A 12,944-nucleotide genomic window follows, 5' to 3' on the forward strand; every position below is an offset into this window, starting at 1 on the left:
TGGGGCAGGAGGTCTGGGAGGTGTGGGGTGAGGACTCCTCAGGAGATAATGCGGCATTGCTCTTCTGTGAGAGGATGCTTGGTTATTTTAAAGTAGAGAGTTTCCAGCAGTGTCACCGATGTCTCTAGAGGAAAGTGATCACATCTATGAAAACTAGGAGAATAGAGATGGCTCCCATCAGCATGGAGGAAGGTCACCGAGTCCTACAGGTATTTAAAGTATCCTTTTGGCCGATTTCAGTGACTGCCTATTCTGCAGCCTTGGCTTTAGTAAAAGTTGTTTTTAGGAGCATTTGCCCTGGAGCCTGAGCAACTTCCAGTCTGATGGGCAAGTCTCCTCCCATGGGCAAAGCTCTTGGTAAATAAATGTGCTGGACACAGTCTAGACCAACACCCTCCCTCTTTGCCCTGCCCAGGCTGAGGGACTGTAAGCACAGAAAAAAAAAGAGAGGAGGAGGAGAGGGAACTCCCTGTTCTGCTCCGAAAAGTGACTGCATAAATGTGATGCTGCTCAGTAAAATACTAAAGTAAGAGTTGTTTCTGCTTAACCTATTGGATCTGAAAAACTCAGCTTAGCCAGGGGAAAATGAGCAAGGCACTCTGAGCCCACACGTCACAAAATAAATTAAGTTTCTGGTTCAGGAGCACCTTTTGCCCTCAAAGGTATTTGCACAAAATTAGCCACAACATAGTTTCACTCACATGAAAAGGAGCTGCTATCTGGAGAGGGTGCAGAGGCATGCATGGAATTTGCTGGGGTTTTTTTAGTGGCAATTACATACAAAATGGAAAATATCCTGCTTGAAACAGAACTGGCAGGCAGAAAACAAAACCTGACTTACAGACTTTACACAGAGTGTAGGTGATGTACTGCCAGTGACAGGCAGTATAAGGGCCTTGCATAGTCACTTTTTAAGGGGTAGAACAGTACTTTAAAGATCGTAAATGTTTCGCCTCTAAAATGTAGAAAATTATTTCAGTTAATAGAGCTGAGCATTCCGAAATTAGGAAAAACTCTGCTATGAATGTGCAACTTTTATTCATTCTCTTTTGTGCTTATGCATACATGATCTTGTAATTGAAGACTATTTTTATCTTATGGCCTCTGTCTCAGCCAGTGAGTAGGTAGATAGCAATTTGGATTACTTAGTCTTTTCAGACAGTGTGTGACTGAGGCCATATTTACTCCATGTAACCTTAATTCCTCACTGAGTTGTTAATAATTTCCAAAAATGTTTAAATTCAGAAATAGGTGCTGGCAATGGACTGAGACAATAGAGCCATAACTCTTCAGGAGGTGTGATGTTTTTCAGTCCATGGCACCTGTAGACTTCAACTGCTGTCATGTGAGCCCAGAACCCCAGCAAAACTAAAAACACTTTACCTAGTACACTCAGAAAGTGAGGAATACAGTAAGAGCCCAGCTCTGTGACTTGCCCCACATCACTTTGGGCCTGAAGCAGGACAACATTAGTCTCTTTAATCACAAGACTTTTCTTTCTCTTCCTTGATTTGTTCATTAGCACCTCCAATCGCCTGCCAAAAGGGAAATATAGATCTTGTAGATCTGTATCGCAATGCATGTGTACATGAATTAGAGGTTTCCTCCACATTCTTCATATTGGCATCACCTGAAATTGCAGTCTTAATGTCATCTATTCTCTGTTCTTGGTTGTTGTTTTTTGCTGGTTGTTGTTGTTGTTATTGGATAAACAGCAGAATCTAGACTTCATGTTGCGGGGTTGTACTGCCACATAATGACCGTCAGAAAGCTGGAGGCTTTGGCGTTATGAAAGGGTCTATCATCAGCTGGTTGTTTAGCTTAAGTGGAGAAATCAGAGTTTCAAGCTAGAAGAGCCCTTTGTATCTTGTCGTCTGATATCCTGTGTACTCAGGCCACCACATTTTCTCCCAGACATTGCCTGTTCCTGTCATTCCTCACAACTTGTCATTGTTACTTGTCATTTTCACTTATATTTATTTATTTACCTATGATCTGCATTTGTCTTCCCCACTCTGTTTCTAGCACTAACCCTCTAGCACTCAATCCCTAGCTTTTTTCCCAGTCCTTACTTTCCTAGCCCAAACCCTCAGCTTTGTTTCCCCTGATACAAGTGTCACCTTGTTCTATGTGCCACCATCATCCTGCTCCAGGTCACAGCACAGGACATCTGGGGGAAGATTTCTGTGCTGCTTCTAGCAAACAAGGAATGGCTTATTGATTTATTTTAAAATGATGTTAGAAAGGGGAATGGGAGTGGAAGGAGAATGTGGTATCCTTGGCTCCTACTCACCCACTTAGGGTTACAGTGGTTAGGACCCTCCCCCAGGATTTTGGAGAATGCCTTCAGCTCTGCCACTGCCTGGCAGCTTTGATGACTGTACAAAGATAGAGGTCACTGGCTACTGTGGCACTGTTCATGTTTCTGTTGAAACAAAACAAGGAAAATCAAAAAGATCCCAGTATCTTGGGCTGCATCAAAAGGAGTGTGGCCAGCAGGTTAAGGGAGGTGATTCTGCTCCTCTGCTCCACTCTGGTGAGACCCCACCTGGAGTGCTGCATCCAGCTCTGGAGCCCTCAGTATAGAAAGGATATGGACCTGTTGGAGAGGGTCCAGAGGAGGCCATAAAAATGATTAGAGGGCTGGAACACCTCTCCTGTGAGGTCAGCCTGAGAGAGTTGGGGTTGTTCAACCTGGAGAAGAGAAGGCTCCACGGAGAGCTTACTGCAGTCTTTCAGTGCTGAAAAAGGGCCTATAAGAAAGATGGGGACAGACTTTTATCAGGGCCTGTTACAATAGGACAAGGGGTGATAGTTTTAAACTAAAAGAGGGGAGATTCAGGCGAGACATGGCGAAGAAATTTTTTTACAATGAGAGTGGTAAAACACAGGAACAGCTGCCCAGAGGGGTGGTAGACACCCCATCCCTGGAAACATTGAAGGCCAGACTGAACAGGGCTCTGAGCAACCTGAACTAGTTGAAGATGTCCCTGATCATTGCAAGGGGGTTGGACAAGATAACCTTGAAGGTCCCTTTCAACTTAAACTATTCTATGATTCTCTAACCCTCCCTGTAACATCCTGGGGATGCAGAGGCCCAGCTGTGCTAAAAATTTCATTATAAAGGAGGTCATTCTGTAAAGTGCACAAATGCTCTTTGACCTGCTGTCTCCTCCCAGCTCCAAGAAGTGCCACAACTGCTGAGCTACAAAGTCATGCATCTTGCTGAGCATCAAACTGTTCTGCATATTGCAACACCAGGACAGCAATGAAGGAGTAGGTATAAGAAAAACCTGCTCCCTAAGCTGCTGCACAGCAAAACGTTTCTGCATCATCTGGCATGTTTAGATGTGTCATGTGCAGTTTCTACAGGGACTTGGCAACATACATGGCAGCCAGTTTTACAACATGGCTGTGTGAAGTCTGCCATGAAATAGTTCGTATCAAGCTGAGAAAATTAACATGAACCAGTTAACCAGGAGGGATGACTAGAGATAAAACTTCAAGGCTACCTACCAGAGCACCTGAAACCAGATCAGTAGGTTTTATGCAGCAGATACACCTCCCAAGATGAATAGCTGGGCACTTGGGATACTAGTAAGGATGCAAAAAACCTGTCTCTCTTGATAGCTCCAGCTCCAAAGGACCCCAGAGCAAGGTACCCTGGCTTAGGGCAATGCCTGGGTACTGGGTGACTCACAGCCAGGAGAGGCTGGGAGCTCTGGGGGAGGTTAAGGCAGGTTAACCACTGACTAGGATTGCCTTTTATGTTTTCTTTGCTTGTAACTTAGTGTTCCCACACTGCTTCTAAAGACTAGTCTTACTGTAAGTCTTGCTAGATTTTGTTTGTGTTTTGTTGGAACACCTGGGGGTGTCAGGAGAAAAGACTAGGTATATCTGAGGGAAACCAGCAAATTTGCAAGGTGTTGTCCCACTGGAGGCAGCAAACTGGAGCAGGAGGCTATTTGCAGATATGACTGAAAGACTGGTACCTCTGGACATGCTTCAGTAGCCTGGGTGCTTCTTGGCAGCCTACAGTTGGGCTGTGCCAGGTCTGATGTTTTCAATTTTTAGGTCATCATGGGTTTCTTTCAGAACAGTATGTGTTCCGCATGTACGGATCTGATGGCAGAGTTGTGCTGTGCGTCTGGGTGAAACAAAGCCTCAAGTGAGCTGAGAAAGCCTGATCTCCTCCACTCAGTGCAACTGATGATAGCATGTAGAGCAGTAATTTGGGTACTCATCTAGAGAGATTGGTGTGAAGAACAGAAAGTTGCATTCCCTGAGCAAAGAAAGGAGTCCTGGGAGAGTCTGTTCTATGAAAGGGCCCTTCCTCCTGCCTTGTCCTTGAGAAAATTTGACAGTGTTTACATGCTGTCCCTGACTTCTGATGCTCCATGGGTGTCCATAAGCATCTAGGAGAGGCCTTCTCACACAGAAGAGGCCTCCCCAGAGAGGCAGGTGAGGCCATCTTCTGGGGGCAGCCCTAGGCAAGAGCCACCCAACTCAGCTCTGACCAGGGTGAGAAAATTCGGTTTGCATTAAGGCACAGCTCTTGTTCCCAGGAAAAGCCTGATGATTATCTACAGATTTTTGGTGGATGAGGGGCTAAGTGTAGGCAAAGCTTTTGAGCCGTGTATTCTTAGTCCAAGGGACATGCTTAGGTGCCCAAGGCTTCACCTCCAGGTATAGCAGGACTCTACAGATGAAGGTCTCTCCCAGAAGCTTACACTTTGGTGCTCTTTTCCTTCCTAAGAAGCCATAGGCACGTCTCTAACAAAAAGCAGAAGCTGTCCTCAACTCTCAGGCGCTGCCTCCAAAGCTGTAGGCTGTACTTCACTTAAATGTTTGCTGGATATATTTTTTTTCCTAAAAAAACCATTGGCAACACAACATTTCTTCCTCTAAGCTTATTGTTGGAAATAACTGATACTTCACTACATACAAACCACCCCCACCCCCCGATCAACTTGAAGCAGGCGGCACAGAAAGTTTTAGCCCAGACACTTGAACTCTGGCAGCAAGGCAAAACTGATAACAGGCTCCAACCACAAAAAGTGTGGAAGAATAGCTAGTACCAGCTGCAGGGTTAATTTTACAGATAAATGTGACACATATTGTAACACAAAACATTTACAGAACGGAAAGCTAAAGTTTTTTATAGAAATCTTCCCCAAGGGTAAGATGGGACCTTTTCCAGCAAGCCAGAGGCAGGGGAGCTTCTCTCCTGGTGTAACAAGACACTGTCAGCAGTAAGCAAGCAGCAAGCTGTGCTGGGAAGGGAAGGGATGTGGTCTCTTGCATCCACACAGCTGGAAAAACAGAGGAAGCAGCTCACAAGATAGGCTCAGGAAAGAGAACTGATGGCAGCAAAAATCAGCTTTTACTACTTGAAGTGCCAAGTCAAGGGTGGTGCCTTCACAAAGAGGAGAAACTTCTACCCTTTCTAGTGGACCTTGGCATGTGAAATTAGCAGTCCCATCAAAGACAAGGGGCCTTGACAGGAACAACTTGCCAAGTGGCACATTTGCTCAGCTTTCTGCCCCATAAAGTCCTTGATCATGGACACACTCTCCTTCACAAATACATGAAGTACCAAAAAAACTGCTTATTGTTTCTCATCAGCATAGTTCTTCTAATCTTGGCTGCTAATGGGCTGTAATTGTCCCAAGGGAGAGCTAAAGGGCACAGACTCTTCTCAGAAAACAGTAGAACAAAAGCCATGATTGCAATTACTTTTTTTCAGGTGACTGTCAGAAACAGACATTCAGGTAGCCCAAAACCACAAGAGTCTTCCATGTGTGAAAAAAGACACATTCATTTTAAAGGAGGACAATAACAAATGTCTGCAGGGAACTGTCATGTTTAACATCTTTGTCAACAATCTCAAGGAGGTGATGGCATCCATTTTCCTCACGTTTGCAGGGGAACTGATCCATGTGCTTGAAGTCAGGGCTGTTGTCCAGAGAGATAGGCTGGAGGAATGGGACAAGAGAGATCTTAAGGAATTAAACACAGATAATTGCAAAGTCCTGGATCTGTGAATAAATAACTTCATAGCAAGAGTACAGGTTAGGGACTGTCAGTCTGGGGATCAGCTCTGCTGAAAAGGCCCTCAGGAGAAATTGAAGTGGGTACTGTGTAGGCAGTAAGCTGAACATGAGCTGGTATTGTGCCCCAGCATGACAAAGGCCAGCAGCATCTGGAACTGCAATAACAGGAGCATAACTAGTGGATGAAGGGAAGCAATCTCCTCCAGCTTCTTAGTACCTATTAGACTGCATCCAAAACACTGTGTCCAGCTTCCTCCCCCCCACTATCAGAAAGATATCGATAGCAAGCTCAGTAGAGGACAACCAGGGTGGCCAGCATGCTATATGAAGCATGCTTTCTGTAAGAAGGTGCTGGGGTTACAAGGCTTGTTTGACCTGCAGAAGATTTGGGGGCTGGGGGGCCTAACAGCAGCCTTCCCATACCCACGAGCAGGCTACCAACAAGAGTGAATCAGGCTCCTCACTGTGGTACATGGTGAGACACCAGGTATAAGCTGAAAAAAACAGAAGCTCAAACTCACAAGGAAAAACTTTCTTGCCAGGACACCAGTCAAGCAGTGAACCAGGCTGCCCTGAGAAGCTGTGCAGTTTCCACCCTTGGAGGTTTTCAAGGTCAGGTTAGGTGAAGCCACCACCGGAAATATTCCAGGCCAGGCTGGACAGAGCTCTGAGCAACCTGATCTAGTTGAAGATGTCCCTGTTCATGGCAGGGGGCTTAGACTGGATGACATTTGAAGGTCACTTTGAACCCAAACTGTTCTATGATTTTTAGTCCTGAGTAACCCAGTCTGACCTCACGGCTAACCCTGCTTTGGACAGGAGTTCAGTTTTCCTGAGGTTCCTTCTATAGTGAACTATTCTATTAGCCTAAAATCCTAATTCTTTTTGAGTTTTACTGTCCTCGTATCCTGGAGACTTTCATAGCCTCTGATGAAAAAAATTAAAGCATGCAGTGCAGCATCCTTGCTGTTTCTACATGAGTAAGGAAAGGCCTCACTCATTCACATGCTCTTAAAGCATGCTTAGGATGGTGGGATTTTACTCAGTCTTTTATTTTTTTTATCCATTTACATCATATTTCCCACCTCAGCTTCTTTTCAAGAGCATTTTTGGTGTGTACACCATGCAAATGCTTCAACAGCCCTGTATGGAGGATAAAGACTAAAGCCAGAGACCGCAGGAAAGGGGCAAATCCCTTTCTGTACTACATGCAAAATTTGAATGTTTACATGGCTTCTAGGAAAACTTTAAAAAGAAGAAAAATAAAATTATTTTCATTGTGTTTTTACTTGTATTTAGCTGGCACTTATGGTAATGTTAATGGTTGAAGGTCTATGAATCACAGTGTTCCTATACCACAAAGCAACAGCCCTGCAAGAGCAGAGGTTCCTGGGGGCTTTATCTCTTGCTGTTGTAAAATATCAAGAGGTGCTTGATATTAAACAAATATTTCTAGCAGTCACACTGCAAATAAAGTAGTTTCTCATCGAAAACATATATAATTATGGTTGTGGTACAAGTTTGATTGGACACAGAAGGCAGTTGGGTTTATCATTGTGGCTGACAACACAAAATAGGTCCCCATTCACCCTTGTTATGTGAAAATTTTTGCAGATTCAGTATACAAATAAAGACAGAGCCAAGGAGAGGCACATAGTCTTGGTTAATGTGGACTTTGCTCCTCTCTCCCTTCCCCTCCCCCTGCTTGGCAAAGGCAGCCATAGTGCTGTGGAGCAACCAACCCACCCCATAGCACCACACAACTGTGTGGCTTTATGGGAACCAGACACATCTGAAAACAGAGACAAACCTCACTGTCATCCCTGAACAATAAAGATTTTTTTTTTTGTCTTCGCTCATATGCAGAAGACTGCAAAAAAGTGACTAATCCTATACAAAGAGGAGCAAAATAGTAACTTTATTGAACATTCACTGCCACTGTAAACATCTGTCTGTATTTATGCTGTGCACTGAATAACCTTCAAGTAGACTAAGTCATGAATCTTGACTTGTTGACAACTGGCTCTGTCTCTCCTGTGGCCTTGTTGCACTGCTGATGGTGGGATGCAATCTGAAATGTCAAGATGCCTACCTGGCAACTCACTAGGTCCTGTATCTCCGCTGCAAGGATAACCATGCACTCAGGGCCAGAGGCAAGGAGAGGGACTGAGAAATGCCAGCAGAGGAGTCTCAATGATACTTAAAGCTACTCTTTTAATTAGTAACCTTAAGCTGAGGTGCGACTTGGGGTTTGGAAAGGACTGCTGAGTACTCCCCCATCTTTCAATGAGTGGAGACACTGCCTGCCTAAGCTGTAGGTGCAACAACACAAAGCTGAAAAACCTGTCCTGTGGTGTGACTTCCCCAGCTTTCCTCCACACTACTCCTTCCTCACACAGAGCAGCAGCTTGAGATGCAAAATCCTTTTATGCAGCAGGACCTGCTGTGTTACTGTTTCAAAGGGAACAATTTTGATGGTGGGATACAAAAATGCAGTAACCCAGTGTGTGGCAAGCTAGGGATTAAATGCCAGCCTGAAGGACAAGGCATAAAAGGTCAGTTCTCAACCACAGCCCCAGTATCTATTGAACATGAAACAGACAGCTAAGAGAAGAGAAGCATTCAACATGCCATGAATGGCTGCCTTGTGGATTCATTTTGCAAGATCCATGCATGTGGAAGCCTGTGTCCAGCAGTGGAAAAAAAATCTCACTAACCTATTTTTATCACTGCCAACAAAGTCTGGCAACTGTCTAGATGTTCTAGGTTGATTTAAAAGTGACTTTTGATAGGGTTCAAGGTCCTCAGTGGTGGCAGTTCAAATTAGGTCATTTCCTCAGAGCTGCCAACAGGCAGAAACTGAAGAGTTGGCTATTTTATAATCATCATAATTATACAGTGGCCATAGGCTTAAACCATCCCCTAAACATAGAAACCCAACAAAACCCAGCTTGGTCTGTGCTAAGTTAGTGCTTGTGCTCCTTAGTTGGAGCAGCAACTCTCACCCAGGGACAGCATCTCCCGGCCCCATGGGATGTCCCTCATGGGCAAGAGCAGCAGCTGCAGGGACTCATTTTCTCCACTACAAATCACCTGGCTCCTCACACAGCTTCCAGGACAATACAGCACCCCCCTATCCTCACAGGGTGCTCAGACCCTCACCTTCATGTTATCAGCCTCCTGCCAGCAGCAGGCTGGTAGTGAAAAATAAAGAAAACAGGATGAAAAAAGGTGGTGAAGTACTCAGATACTTCTACCATTGCCTACAGCTGGAGGCTTGCAGGGCAGCTGTCTCTGCAAAGGCTTGCAAGCTCCTGCCTTCAGACTTTGCAAGAAAACAGGGCAGGACTCGGCTTGAACTTCACAATGCATTCCCCATGGAAACTGCATCTGACTCGCATTTATCCCTGAAATTTTAGTCCTCACCACTATCCCCCTCAGCCCCTGCTTCTCCCTCAGAGCAATTGCTCTGAAGATGGGCTTGGATGCATAGATTAAACTGAAAAACAACAGTGGAGATGTACAAGCAGCTCTTAAAAAGCATCTGCAAATCCATCATATTATTTTCTTCTGCAGGGTGGAGGTATACTCCTGACTGGCATAGCCTGTCAAAATAAAACCAGGCTTTTCTGTCTACTGGAACAGTTCCCTTAGGAGCTCTTTTCAAAGTTATCCTGCAGGTAACTACAACCTCCCCTTCTGCAAATACATCATATCTCCACCCTTTTTGAGTAAGTCTATTAATTGCTGAAACATAGCATGTGGTATGAAGAATTTAAATTTTTAAAGTGGCTGAGAGGATAGCATTTATTCTCCTCTCCCAGAACCATTAGGCTCACACCTTTCTTTCCACTACTGCCAGCTTCTTCCCACATCCCACTCTGTTTTCATATTTCATGGACCTGCTGTCATTTTTTCCTTATATTCAATTACGGTACTGGTGTGCTAGGACTCCTATAAAATGACAACATGATGTACCACAGAAGACTTTCCCCACTCCACTGTAAAGGAGCAAGCAATTTTCCAGCAATAAACCCTGTCCCTGTGGAAAACCAAGCTCTCCCCACCTTGCTGCACCTTCCAACATGGCTGACCATGCAGGTAGCTTAAAACTCTCTCCATTCCTGAGGCAGGCTAGCTCTGATTTTTCTGAAGTCTAAAAAGAAAAAAATATCTTTCTTCTGGCATAGTTAGCTCATAGATCACCAAATCCAGCCTTCCTCAGGACTTTGTAAAGCCTTCGCCCCTTAGTCAAACATTATCTTATGCTTGCAACAGTAGATGTGCTGTTTCCTGAAGCAAATTCCCATATTCTGCATGCGCTCTATTATTATTCCCTACTCTTCTTGGCTAGCTTATAACACATAATAGCCATATCCTTTAGCATTTTGGCTTTACCTTCTCTTGTTTTTCCTCACAGCAGCAGACAAAGTAGAGGTGACAGCAGCCTCAGAGCAATAGGGTACAGAGCCTGCTGATGCTTCACCACCCACACAAGCCAAAACCCAGCAGCAATCCAGGCTTTGGTACTTGGCCACATGCATTTCAACACCTCATACAATTTTTGCACAACATTATCCATTTAACAGCATTACAGGGGGTGTTTTATGTTAGTGCCTGACATAGAATCTGTTCTCACTACCAGCTGTCATCTCTTCTACTATCTCAGTCCCAGCTAGTATCTAGACAAGGGCTGCTCTGATCCCACAGCTCTTTGCTATCCACAAGCAATTCCCATAGATGTATAATACATAGTGTCAAGTTTGGTCACAAAACATAGCTACATTAAGCAAATTTATTGCAAGGGATTAGCAGCACCTGTGTTTAAAGAAGAAACCTGCTTGTGTTTGGGAACAAAGGTGCTTAGGTCCTTTTACTTCTGGAGTGGTTTCTCACATTCCAGGCAGGTCTTAAGGTCTTAACATAGTTAAACCTGTTTACTGATGGAGAAGCTAGGATGGCATAGAAAAGACAAGTATTTTACTGTCATATTTTCATTTACCCTGTCTACTCCTCCCATAGACATAACATCCTACTTTTGAGGTATTTCTTTTTCCTCTGTAGGTCTTATGCATCAGTACTTGCTTCTCTGCTGACTCACTGAACTAGGATAGACCCCTTCCTAACAGATCCTTGCCTGACTCACTTTGCTCTCCCTCCCTTCATAAGCATTACACCAGTGTTAGTCACTTCTGCCATAGCATATCCATGGAAAAATAAATCACTGACATTGTTCCAAACAGTGTTTCCCCTTCAGTATTGCAATTCTCTCACTTCCTGCTCCCCAGAAAATCTACTATCCCTTTTGTTCACCTGAGCCTCTACATATTACTTGAAGTCATGTTCTGCTCCAGCTTCTTCAAGACAATCCCAACCTAACTTGAAGATGGGTACTCACTCCTTGCTCCCTGCTTGGACAGTCAGTGCTACAAACTTTTTTTGTTAACAGCTAACATCACTTAGAACTAAATTCTTCAGGAAATTCAGTCACAACTGCTACATGTAAATAAAACTTAAAATTGAGCTCATCAGTATTCACTACTGAGAAGTACTCATTTCAGGCTAGCTTGCAGATATTAAGACAACTTCAACGAGACTTTACATCTGTAGTTCATGCTCCTGCTAAAAGGAAAGCAATATTCAAGTAATAAACAGTAGCCCTTTCTTCTCTAATAAAAGATGACTTACCCATCTGCTGCTTATGCAGAAAACACCAACCTACACCCAGAGAATGTTCAAAGAGAAGGGCCAAAGATTGGGTTGTAGGACTTAAATACTGAGGGAAGAAGGCAGGCATCACAGAGACGAAGTGTTGCAGTAAACACCATGGTCAAGGCAGCAGCATTAAAAGGTAAAGACTGACTCACAGAAAGCCCTCATTCAGCTTCTGTAGAAGGTGGCAACAGCAGAAGGTACAAACTTAAGGCTTCTGGACATTAAGTTGACCTAGATGCCAGCTTGAGAGCTTCCTCCATAGCCATCACCCAAATTCATCTCACAAGCTGAGGTGCTGAGCCTACAGCTTATTTCTCATCACCCTAGTTACAACCCACTGCATTTTCTTAGACAGTTCCAAACACTGCTAGTGTTGGACACTATAAACAGATATTGGTGGCTTGAATGCATGCACCAATATGGAGCAATAACAGCAAGGGTAGTCGAAGTCAACAATAAACTTCCATGATGGTTGACAACAAGTTACCCCAGCTCTTTCAGGTGCCAGGTTCAGTCTCATGCCCAGGATTGCACAGCTAACAAAAACGCTACATCTCCCTTCTGTAAGAGCTCAGGCAATGCTCAGATACATGATAGGTCTCAAATTCCCGTATGAGATTAGATTTTTCCCTCCAGGCTCTCTCATATATCAAAGGAACAAAATTAGATCAACTCTTTTCTGGAATCATTTCAGTCTCTGTAAGGCACACAAAAGCATAATTACCATTTGACATTTTTGAAACCCAGACTTTTTTTAAGGCGGCCCTGTTAACATAGAATAGTGCAATGCGCTACAGAGGAGAGCTGTATGGTTTGCATAGCTCCTTAGACAAATGACAATGTGTAACAAAGGTGAGAAATACATTCTTGCATTAGTCCAGTGCTATAGCCAGAGCCCAACCCCCAACAATTCCAATATTTCTCATAATAAATACCAAACTCCTTACAAGAGAAAGGTGAGAACAAGCAAGGACTGCTAAGAGACACTTGTACCTAGAGGACAAAGACCAGAAGCTTCTAGGAACCTACTCAAGATACTTCAGCAGGGGAACACCAGATACAGGTATAGCACATCAACTTGGTGGCAAGGATCCAAGTCCATAGACAGCCCCCACCAGAAGATAGTTGAGAAAAAAAAAAAAGGCAAAACAAAACTAAACACAAAGCCATTTAGAT

Source organism: Patagioenas fasciata, chromosome 1, assembly GCF_037038585.1.
Source record: "Patagioenas fasciata isolate bPatFas1 chromosome 1, bPatFas1.hap1, whole genome shotgun sequence".
NCBI lineage: Eukaryota > Metazoa > Chordata > Aves > Columbiformes > Columbidae > Patagioenas > Patagioenas fasciata.